The 12,321-nt window shown below is 37.6% G+C and overlaps 1 pseudogene; it reads right to left on the bottom strand.

Annotated features, from left to right (window-relative positions):
• Positions 1–221: 221 nt before the first annotated feature.
• LOC121500564 lies at positions 222–1,084 on the bottom strand (annotated as a pseudogene).
• Between the last annotated feature and the right edge of the window lie 11,237 nt (positions 1,085–12,321).

Below are 12,321 nucleotides of genomic sequence, written 5' to 3'. Positions count from 1 at the left end.
GGTAAGCATAGCTTTCACGGGTTCTATCTCTCTGTGTTAGGGATTGCATAGCATTTTTAAAAAATGTTTTCAGGAAGAAAAAAAAGAAAGAAAATGTTTGCAGGTATTTTGGGGTGGTGTATTTTGCCAGCAAGATTTCAGGCCCTAAAAAAAAAATATATATATATATATATACTTTTTTTTAATGGATAAGTTGTTTAATTAGGTTCTTTGTAAGAAATTTAGAACACCAATTTGTGAGGGCAAACTCCACTTGTGAGAGAAAACACAGAGTGGAGGTAGCCCTGAAGCTGAGGAATAGCTTTGATTTTTGGCAGAATTTGTGAGTCCACAGCTTTATGATCAACCTTATGCTGCTCTGAAATCTCGTATTTCTCCTTCTCTGTGTCAAAAATCTCCCCTTCCTGGTGTCTGGTTTTACGCAGCTTCTTCTTGAAATAAGTGTCAGTGAGATGTTTGGGGATTTTCACACTGCTGATGTCAATTTTGGTGGAAGTGGTAATGACAGATTTCTGGTATGTTCTATGCAGAGGAACTCGGTTGAGGGCCAGAGGTCCAGTTACAAGTAGCAAGCCACTGCTCAGTTGCTTCAGGAAAACTACCATCTTGCCTTTGTGACACCCAGTGAGGATGATCAAAATGGTCCCAGGAGTGATGCTAGCTCACAACTTTCTCACATGCTGACTGAAAGGTTTTTTTTGCCATGGCTCAACAGCTTTCGAGGCACATCTTCAGTAGGATAATACCTAGGCATTTTGCAAAGTTTAATCACTCAGGTGCCACCATTCTTGTCACCACCAACTGGTTTTGTAACAGCAGCAAGAACCTTCTCCTTCTTTTTCATTTCAACCCTGGATTTAGCTGCCGAATACTTTCTCTTGTACATAGCTTTTCTGGAATACATAGCTGATCATGAATATTTGCCAATTCCTCTGACTAGGACAGGGCTTTGTCTGCCATGGGGCTTCCCCTTCTTTGGCATTTTAGCCTTGAGGTTACCCTTCTTTGCCTTCCCACCAGCATCAGCCTTCTTGGCTTCAGGTTTCTTCTTAGTATCCGGCTTCTTGGCTTTTTCGCCTGCCATTTGCAAGATGGAAAAAAGAACTAAGGTCCCTAAATATGATATTTTGTGTGATCCCTAAATATGAAAATGCTGTTTTACTGCCCTGTTGAAAAGCTGTGGACTTCGAATAGTCCTAAATATTTAGACAGACTGTGAAAATGTAGTCAGTTAAAACAAGTGTGGTGTGCCTTAAAGACAACGCTGATTCAATTATTTAACTTCAATTTGTTTTCTCTAAGACATGATTATATTTTTTTCTTTTTTTAACTTGGTTGATTTCTGGTCCTCAGAAGACAATGTCTGTGATAAACTGTCCTCTCTCCCCCAAACCCTTCTGTCTACCTCTAATTTGTTCCTGGTGAATGACAGCAACTTCACAGCCCCATAGCTTTTTACTTCTTTCATTTCTCAAAGCTGCCTTATCTTTCCTTTCTGTCTATCTTAAGATTCTGTTTGGGCATGCAGTTGAGGGCTTTAAGGATTTTGTCTTAAGATCCCTGGATTGGAGTCTTTGATTTAAGTTCCTGCCGAGGATCACCTAGGAGTCAGCAGCCCTGCCTTTCGGTGATGTTCTGTCCGTAGGATCTTTGAGTGCAAGGCCAGACCCATCCCCACCCCTAGAAGGACCACTGAGACAGCTCCTCCAGGTGGGGCTCAAAGATGCCCCTTGGGGGTCCCTGTGTCCAACACTTCCAGAATTTACTTTTAGGGTTTAAAAAAGTACTCTGAGAGTCCATGTTATAATACCCAATTTGCAAAATACTGACCAGCTGGAAAACACAGAAATCAATCAAGTTTGTAAATGAATGGGGAATGAGGTTACATTATTATGTCATCTTCCTCTTTATGCTTGTTCAGATCTTCGTGGATGAGGGGGGGTTAGAATAGGCTAGCATGCATGCAGGAGCATTAGGCTTTTAGTTGTCTATACTAATTAGTTAAGGAGCTTTTCTGAGCAAAAGTGTGGATGTTAAACAATTCCTTTCCTTTCAACTTAATGATAACTGTGAAAGAGAAAGCAATTCCATTTGCTTTCTCCTTTATGCAAGTTTTACCTATGGATCCATGGGTTCAGAAATCCATGGGTTTCCTTTGGGTTCAGAATCTATGTATGTGATGGGCTTAGCACCTCAGTGGGAGGTAATTCTGAGCTTCCAGAGCCCTGAGATACAGAACCCGAGGCACTGAACTTGCAGATGCAGTCACCCTGATGCACCAAGCACTTGTCATTGTGTGTCTTGCATTCAGTGACACGGCCTCTGTAAAACCTCTTTTGGAACTGTTGGAACCTTCCTTTTACTTGACATGGGCCTCAGGTGGTCATACCATGTGCTAGTCAGAGAACAGGTGTTTTCGTGTGCTAAGCTTCTCCAGGAACCCAGTTTTAGCCTATGTTTGGAAATGAAAGGACAGTGAGGACAAAGGAGAAGTACTCACCAAAACAAGAGCTCCAATAACTACTGTGACAAGGGGCCTCATTTCCAGAGAAGCAAGGGAAGTCATAACAAAATGTTGGAAGGATTCAGGATCATCTAAGCCTTTGCAAAACAAGACAAGCTCAAGCAAATTGCAACAAAGAAATAAATGGAAAAATAACTCACAATTTCCCTAATAACTTGGTTCTCTTGTTTTCTCTGAGAAGGCTGTTTTGTAAGTAGGCTCCAGGCCCAGTGTTGGAGTCCAATGCAGGGCTTGAACTCATGACCCTGAGATCAAGACCTGAGCTGAGATCAAGAGTAGGCCACTTAACCAACTGAGCCACCCAGGCACTCCTGAGAAGGCTAATTTAATGTGAGTTGGCTTGAGCTTTTTATAAAGAAACACATTTAGTGTAAGGAATGCTTGGCTGGCTCAGTGGTTGAGCATCTGCCTTAGGCTCAGGGCGTGATCCTGGATCCTGGTATCCAGTCTGGAATTGGATTCCCTGTGGAGAGCCTGATTCTCCCTCTGCCAATGTCTCTGCTTCTCATGCATAAATAGGCTAAATTTTTAAGAAAAGAAAAGAAAGAAAAGAAAAGAAAAAAGAAAAGAAAAGAAAAGAAAAAAAAAGAAAAGAAAAGAAAGAAAGGAAAGAAAGAAAGAAAGAAAAAAGAAAGAAAGAAAGAAAGAAAGAGAAAGAAAGAAAGAAAGAAAGAAGAAAGAAAAAAGAAAGAAAATAAATACACTTAGTGTAAATGCTGAGGCAATAAACAGGCAGGCAAGTTATTTTTCAGTCATTAAACTATACATTTAATCTGAACGATTTTATTTATCTCTTTTCAATATTAACTGAGTTAGTTTTAGTCTAGAGAACAATAATCCATTTTATCATGGTTTCTCTTTTTGATTTCTGGCCTACCATGGATCACTTGAATATTTTGAGGTATATAAACCATTTCCCATTGCCTAATTAAGGAATTAAAATTTTAGAATGTAGGCAAACCAGAAAACTATTGCTCAGAAAAGCCATCTATCTCCTTGGAAGGAACAGTGCCCCTTTTCTCTGTTTATTTGTAGTTAGTCTTTGTCTGAGATTTTAACAGTTATTGTCCACATGATTATAATCTCTTCTGGAGCACTGAAATCATGAGACCTGTCGGCTTTCAGACTCACACAGGCAGATTATTTCTTAAGATGCATTTTTCAGAACATATATCATTGGCAGTAAGTTGTGAGTGCTTCAACAGGGAGTATTGTAGCTGTGGTTGCTGTCAGTTGGATGGCTTTCATTGTTAGGTTGGCTCAATATTGCTTAGTTCTTCCTTCCATACTTCCAAGGACACTGGTTTCCTTTGCAGGGTGTATTTTGAGTTAGTGTTAAACTTTCTATGTTAAATCTATTGTAGATTCCTCCTTTGTTTTGCTGAAGAGGATTTTCAACTCACCCAGCATCCTTATATATAAAAAAAATTACATTTTGTGTTCCCCAATGCCTTGTACCATTAGCATTGTTTATTTTGTTTCAAGAGTCCTAGGGACCTCTAGATCTTACTGCTTCTCCCAGAATCTGTGCAGTAGATTTCCAGAATGCCTATTGTATTGAGTGATGATTTATGTTCATCACAGAGTTTATAATTTAAGGAGTTTCTGTGAGTTTCTCCTTGTAGATATGCTATTATAGTCATAAAAAATCTCCCGTATGAGTGTTTGTAACTCTCTTCTTGCCTTATGACTGAACAGTCCATTGGCCCACTGAATTAAAAACAATTAAGATTAAAGAAAAAGTCATATGGCCAAGTCTGACTAGGAGAGAGCAAAGACACTGAAAATAGTATGCCATTTTTAAGTTAAAATGTCCTACTTTTTCTAATGTTTTCATTTTAAAATGTGGGAAAAGATGACATTTTTCTGTCAGAGATAACATTTGTGACATATTTTGCATTTCTACGTTTGTGATTTTTTAGTTTTGGTTAGGAAGTAGACAAAGTATTTTAGAGCTTTAGTGCAGGATTTATATAATCTTTTTTTCAGTGTATTTAAGATTTTTGCTGGTAGGTATACTAAACTCATAAAAGAGTTTCTGTAAACTAAATCACCCAACTTATCTCAGTTTTATTATTCTTTGAAATACCCTGCATTGAATATAGTGAGATTGTGCTAAACTTTTTCTTTAAAGATTTATTTATTTGAGAGAGAGAGAGAGAAAAAGAGGGAGAGAGAGAAGGAGAGGGAAGGGCAAGGGGAGAGGGAGAGAGAGAGAGAATCTCAATCAAACTCTCCACTGAGTGTGGAGTCCAAGGTGGGGCTCTATCTCATGACCCTGAGATCATGACCTGAGCTGAAATTAAGAGTCAGACACTTAACTGACTGAGCCACTCAGGTGCCCCTGTGCTAAAATTTTATGAAGTACTTCAGGTGAATCACCACATCCTCATCACCTTCCATCTCTTCCCTTCCACCCCTACCCCCATGAGTCATAGACCCTTCAAATGATAAGAGTTATATCAACATGAAGATTTCCCCCAATATGTTGCAGGGCTCTTAAGCTGCTCAACCTCCTTGTCCCTCTCTTGAGAATTTCTCCATACTCTGTACCACAAGTGTGGCTCCCTGAAAGGGTAACCAGTTACCTTGGTCTACCTTGTTTACCAGTTTTAGAACTCAAGGTCTCAAGCAACCAGAACAACTGGTCCCCCAGCATGAAAGCCATGATTTGGTTCATGAGCCTGCCCCGGGGGGGCCATGACAGATGCAGCTGTGATGTACATCTTTGTCAAACTTCTCTGTTCATGGGGTTCTGACTGCTAGACTAAGAGAAACCCTGAGATTAGGAGTTGTTTGCAGTATAATTATGTTAAGTGCAGCCCCTTGGAGCAGTTCAGCAATTATTACACTTCAAAATCACCTGGAACTCTCTAAAACATACTGCTGAATAGGCTGTGGCCCCTCAACACTGATTTAATTGGTTTGGGATGGCTCTATGGGGAAGCGAAACCTGGTTCTGGGTTCCTTGGGAGAACTGGTCCTTTCTCCTTTTCCCACCCTAAGAGGTCTGAGAGCTGGACTCTAGGCAGGACAGCTGGTGCCTAGGCCTTTGTGCTGCTGCCATCACCTGGGAGGAGTGGGCTTTCATATGGAGGGTGTCTCCCTGTGCTAAGATGGTCACTATGAGAACCATTGGGTTTGAGGTGGCCATGGGTGGAGGGAGGAGAGGGAGGGAGGACATGAGCATGTGTGTGTGCATGTGCTGGGTGTGTGTGTATGTGCTGAGTGTGTGTGAGAGAGAGAGTGTGAGTGTGAGAGAGAAAGAAGAGGGTAGGCCCTGATTTTATTTAAATAAAATAGTTTATGTAACAAAAGGGGAAAAAAAAGTATGGTACTTTAAAAAGGTCTTGTCTGGGGATCCCTGGGTGGTGCAGCGGTTTGGCACCTGCCTTTGGCCCAGGGCGCGATCCTGGAGACCCGGGATCGAGTCCCACATCGGGCTCCCGGTGCATGGAGCCTGCTTCTCCCTCTGCCTGTGTCTCTGCCTTTCTCTCTCTCTGTGACTATCATAAATAAATAAAAATTTAAAAAAATAAAAAAAACAAAAAGGTCTCGTCTGGTGGTTCTAACATGTAGACAGGGTCCAATATACTGATCAGAAGGAAGATACACACATGTACACAGTCCTCCTGTTGAGGCTCTGGAATTGCCTTGATTTCTGTCATTTCTGACACTTGTTCAACACTCTCAGATTCTGTAAGAGACTCCAGTATCTTTCCAGTACATCAGTTTTTTAAAAATCTAATTCACATTGTTTCTTAGTTTTTGCAACCAAAAGAAACACAAATATTATGCCTCATCAATTTTGTTCTAAGTATTCTACGTGGGAAGAGGCAGGTGGGGAAACAGATTGGATCACAATTCAGTAATGGAGGAAACATTTGTGCTCAGAGCCCCAAAACTAATAATCTCATAGTTAAGACCAGAGCCTTAGCAGGGCACATACTAGATACTCAAGCATTATGAACTGAATGAATGAATGAATGAATGAGTCCTGTAGTCCGTTGCATGAAAATCTCTATGATCATTTAGAATTACGTCCTAGGAAAAATTGCCACCCTAGATGAACTAATATGCTTTACATTTAAAAAAATAACTTAAAACGGTTACAGCACTGTATTTTATCTTGCCTCAGTCAACAGGAAGCATAGAACCAAGATTATGGTCAATTAATAAGAACATTTCTTGATTTTTAAAGTATTTTTCCCTCCAAAGTTTATAATTTTTCTTTTTATTCAAATTGTCTTAGTCTATGAATCTCATATATTAAGATATTTTAAAGTTTCTTTTGAAATAAGATGTTCCAGAATATGAAGAACAAAAAATAGAAGGATGAAATGTTCATAGGATGAAAGCCAATATACTAGGTACTAATACTAAGCCTGTGATATGGATTTCAGAGATAAATGACCTTAAAATACAAATGCTGATAAATAAGTGCTATGATAATAAATGTGGGGGAAAAATGTCAGTAGTTAAGTGGAAATATTTTCAAAACATGTTTAATGCAAATAGTTCATATATTTAATATAGAAACAGGCATTGTAAATAAAGATATAAAAAGATGATAAAACTCCAATAAAAATTGACAAAGATCATGATATAACAATTCACAAAATGAAAAAGGCTAATAATCTTATCAAAACATGTTCAGCATTACTAGTATTGTAAGTTAAGACATGAGTGAAGTGGGATATTTTGTTTGTTTTTCAGATAGACAAAGATTTTAACAACATCTGAGATTGTTGAGAATTTTGTATAAAGAAGAACTTTGGTTAGGATCAATAAATGTTAATGGGAACGTTTCTAAAGGACAAATTCTATAAAATATTCATATACTTCCATCACTCTAAAAAAATTGGTACATACACATCACATATGTTATATATAAATTAAAAATACATATGGTATATTTTCACTGTGTGTGCACACATATGCATAGAAAAAATTAACCAAAATTTTTCTAGGTCATTGATCTATACTACCATTATGAATGGCTTTTATTTGCCTTTCTGTATTTCCTATGTTTCTTTAAAGACTGTATTATTAACAAAATAAAATTCTATCTTAAAAAAAGGCAATCAATATGTGTACAAAGCCATTCATTCTCTTGATTTCACATTATTCTGGAGTTCAATATAGTTTTTATAGTTGCATTAGGTGTTTCCCATAAGTATAACATTGTTGAGAAATAGGTTATGTGTAAGCAGCCACCATTTTATGACAGAGACTGGGTGGTCCTTGCCAGAGGGAATTTATTATTAGCTGTTGAAACAGATCCATGGATTGAGAAGGAGAGGGTACACGAAGGAAGAAACCTAACAAAGTAATAAATTATGTACTTTTAGATTCTTTGCATAACTATAGGTATATGCTTTGGTATATGCTTTGGTTATAAACATCACAGACAGTCATAATTTTGTTGTTCATATCATACCAGGAGACTAGGATACAGACTCTAACTATGATTACCTACACAAAGTCTCCTTCGTGGGTAACAGTTATGGTAGAACCCATTATGTGAGTAGTTACATTTTGGAATAAAAGGCATTATTTAAAAGTTGGGAATATATTGGTCATTTTTTAAAAAAAGATTTTATTTATTTATTTGAGAGAGAGAAAGCACAATTATGGGGAGAGGCAGAGGGAGAACCAGGCTTCCCACTGAGCAGCGAGCCAGATGTGGGGTTCCATCTCATCATTGGGATTATGACCTGAGCTGAAGGCAAACACTTAACCGACTGAGCCACGCTGGTGCTCCTATATTGGTCATTCTTATGTCAATTGAGCATTACCTGTTCCTTAGATTAAATATATTCCTATGCATATACTTAGCAGTATACATACAACCAAATTTTGCAATGATTTGGTTAATAGAGAATTTTTGTAAAATTTATTAATTTGGGGGCATTTTTAAATGCTACGTGTGGAGCTAGATGCTTTATATACCATGTAACAATTTTTTTATCCCATTACAGAGATGATGAAAATAAATAATTGTTTATAAGGGAAGCATCTTGTGCCATACCTATATTTTAAAAATATGTAATTGGAATCTGTAATCTTTTAATTCCTGCAATTGTTTATGTACTTACATATTTGGGTTCAATAGATTCTTTCTTGCAGGATATGCATTTTGGACGATCATAAACTGAGTATGGGTTAATATATTTTAGTGTAAGTATTGTGGTTATTGCTTTTGAGTTCTTTGCTCATAGTTTTGGAATGTCTACTACCACAAATTTATTGCAACCATTAATGAAAAAATTGGGGAGATGTCTAAAGAACTCCATTAAATATGGAACATGACAGTCCAGATTCACAATTTTAAAACATCGATATAATGCTAAAATACAAAGCAGGGGAAAGTAAACTATAAAACAGTAGATGACACAGGCATTTAAAAATATTAATGGTGATATATTATCTTATTTTTCTATCTTGTTTTACTAGAACTTGCATTTCCAAACAACTCCCCTGAGAATTTTGATGCAGCTAGTCTGTGCTATGGCTTTTGTTTTTGTTTTTGTTTTTGTTTTTTTAAATCCCTAAAGTGCTCTATGATTAAACAAGCTTGGAAAGTGCCAGAGTAAGTGGAATCAAATTGTTTGGTGTAGGACTTCACAGAATTTGTAAATGGCTGACATACTTTGTAAATCCTCAAAACAAAAAACAAACCCAAAACAACAGTATGCACCATTTTGAAAATGCATTCGACTACAGAACCCTACCTAAAGGAAAGATACCCTGGACTCAAGGCCTATGAAACTCTAAGTTTATGACATCTAGATCTGTATTGTTAGAGTGGAAATAATGAAATGGCTTTATTTCTGGAAACCAGAATGTTCCCTCAAGTGACACTATGAAACTCAAATGGGGAAATATTTCTTAGCAGTAACTATCCTTCATAGAAACAGGATCTTATGTCCCTGTTGGTTTTCCATCTCGATATATGATTTGAATTTACACGCTATTTGAATGTGGAATTTATTATCATGTGTATAATAAGATTTGATAAAACAAGACATCATTTCACAGATCTTTACACCTATTTTGGATTGATATATCTCATTAAAAATGATTATTGTATATAATATCTTTAATAGCAACAGATATGTTTTTAATCAAAATCGGCATCAAAAATGACAAACACAGAGGATTTTTTTTTTTTTTAAAGATTTTATTTACTTTAGAGAGAGAGAGCATGAGCAGGGGGAAAGTGCAGAGGAAGAGGGAGAATCAGACTCCCCACTGATCACGGAGCCAAGCGTAGGCTCAGTCGCATGGCCCAAAGATTATGACCTGAGCCAAAATCAAGAGTGGACATTCATGTGATTGAGGTGCCCAGGCAACCCAAGGATTTTTAGGGCACTGAAAGTTATCTGTATGATAGTATAATGGTGGATATATGTCATTATACGTTTGTCAAAACTCCTAGAATGTACAGCACCAAGAATGAATCCTAATGTACATTACTGATTTTGAGTGATAATGAGAATCCATCACAGCTTCATCGATTGCAACAAATGTACCACTGTGCTGCAAGATGTTGATAGTGGGGGAGGTGGTGTATGTGTGGACACAGGGAGCATATGAGAAATGTACATTCCACTCAATTTTGCTGTGAACCTAAAACTGATCTAAAAATATACTCTATTAGAAAAAAAGTGACAAGCATATAGAGTCTCAAAACATGAAGAGCCTCTTATTTCTCTCTTAATGGAGGCATACGGTGAATAAAGATGAAAGAACATTCTAATGGGTTTATAGGAACTGAATGCCCGAAGCACATTCAGTGTAAAAACAGGCCAGTAAAAATTTTGCACATGGATGGACATTCACAGCACAAATGATACCAGATATCTCAATGGCCAAAACCTCTTCAGGTGCATTCCCTGTTTCATATAGTTATTACCTACTGGAAGGGAGATGCGTTTTTGTTTCAGGAAGGAGCAAATATGAAAAAAAAAATTTCCTAGAATGTTACTGATACCCAAATTTAACATTTCTTGGATTTGAATTCATTTTAATGGATTCACAGGTTTTAATCAAAAGTACAAGTTTTCCATATAACTCCTGAGTTAGAAATAGGAGGAGGAACTCAGAGAGTTAATGAGTTAAAAGGATAGATCACTTAAGGAAGACTGGACAAAGCACATGAAATTTAGAAAAGATTTTTGCATTCCACTCGATTGAGCCATTCCAGATTCTCAGGCTTAAGTGTAAATGTTGGCATGCTGGGGAGGGGTGGCGGCTGATTTTGTTAATTTCAGTGTATAAAGCGTTATGTATTATCTCCATTCTTTAGATCCTAGCATCTGGTTATAAACTCAGAGAAATTACTAAATGACCAGGCAGGGGCACCTGGGTGGTTCAGTGGTTGAGCGTCTGCCTTAGGCTCAGGTCATGATCCTGGGGGTCCTGGGATAGAGTCCCATTGGGGAGCCTGCTTCTCCCTCTGCCTGTGTCTCTGCCTCTCTATTTCTGTGTCTTGTATAAATAAATAAAACCTTAAATAAATAAATAAATAAACAAATAACCAGCAAAAAACCCCCAAATCATCCCAAACCCTCCCAACAGACACACATGTCCACCAGCTTAAACCTTTCTAACACTCACATCCTTCATGGAGAGGGCAGCGTATTGGGGGTAGGGAGCAACAGGCAGTGTTATCAGTTATCCTGCCCCTTCCTTTTATCCCAAAGATGGTGTCTTTATGATTTAAGGATCTTTTTCTAGGGTACCTCTGGCCAATGATGAACTATCTGTGGTTTTGGCTTACTGTCACTGGACTCTCACCTCAGAAGCTTGCTTGAGACCTTACTTTACTTTCGCCAAAGTGTCAATCAAAACCACTGGGCACATGTGGTGACACTCATCCCTGACCATTGGAATTCTATGTATTTGTGCATTTTCAGTTGCAGGCTAACCTGGCTTATTTCTTCTGAGATTCTTACTGTTTCCTCACTCCAATCGTGACATCAGTATCTGATACTTATGTCACATTCACTCAAGTGTTTCTGTTATCCTTGGTAAAGCAAAGTTCCAAAGTAGCATTTTTTTCTTTTACTTTTGTTTTGTTTTGTTTTTTACATTGTTGTTAATAATACTTGATAAAGGCAAGATTAATTTCGTTGTTTTTTTTAAACAAAGTTTTCAATAATTAGCCATCTTTAATTTTTCTCTTGTTACCTTATCCCTTAAGATAATAAAAACACCATATAAATGTTTTAAAGACCTCCTGTTTGCAATATGGACAGTTATTTAGTAATAAGCTTAGGACTATCCCTTGATAACCATAGATTTTTGAGAAAGTAGTGAATTTTGTCAGTATGAACTGACTGCTTACTTCAGTAACTTGAAATTGATGACATCTTTGATTGCCGGTAGAAGAGAATCAGATGTGCTTTCTTTCTGATTCCCCAGTTTTCAGGGAAGGTCCTATTGGCACAAAAGTGGATACAAAGAGATTTCTTTGACAGACTGTCTAGTTACTGCTAATGTTTAATACATGACGTGTGATTAATTTTTTCCAGGCATTCTGACAACTAGAAACCCATTCCTTTCCACATTTTTCCTGATGATCCCAGGAGACACACAGCCACTCTCAATGAAAAAATCTGCTCTGTAGGGTCATACTGACCTAATTTATAAGAGAGTTAACTCCAAGAGACGGGGTAGTATAAACTGGTGAAAATTCGATGATTCAGAACACATCATGTCCAGTCCTTTTGACTGAGAATTTACTACACTTTGTTTCTGAGTGCCAGGATTTATGATATCTTGTGCTGATA

This window comes from Vulpes lagopus, chromosome 10, assembly GCF_018345385.1.
Source record: "Vulpes lagopus strain Blue_001 chromosome 10, ASM1834538v1, whole genome shotgun sequence".
NCBI lineage: Eukaryota > Metazoa > Chordata > Mammalia > Carnivora > Canidae > Vulpes > Vulpes lagopus.
This window is presented reverse-complemented; position numbering and strand designations above follow the sequence as displayed.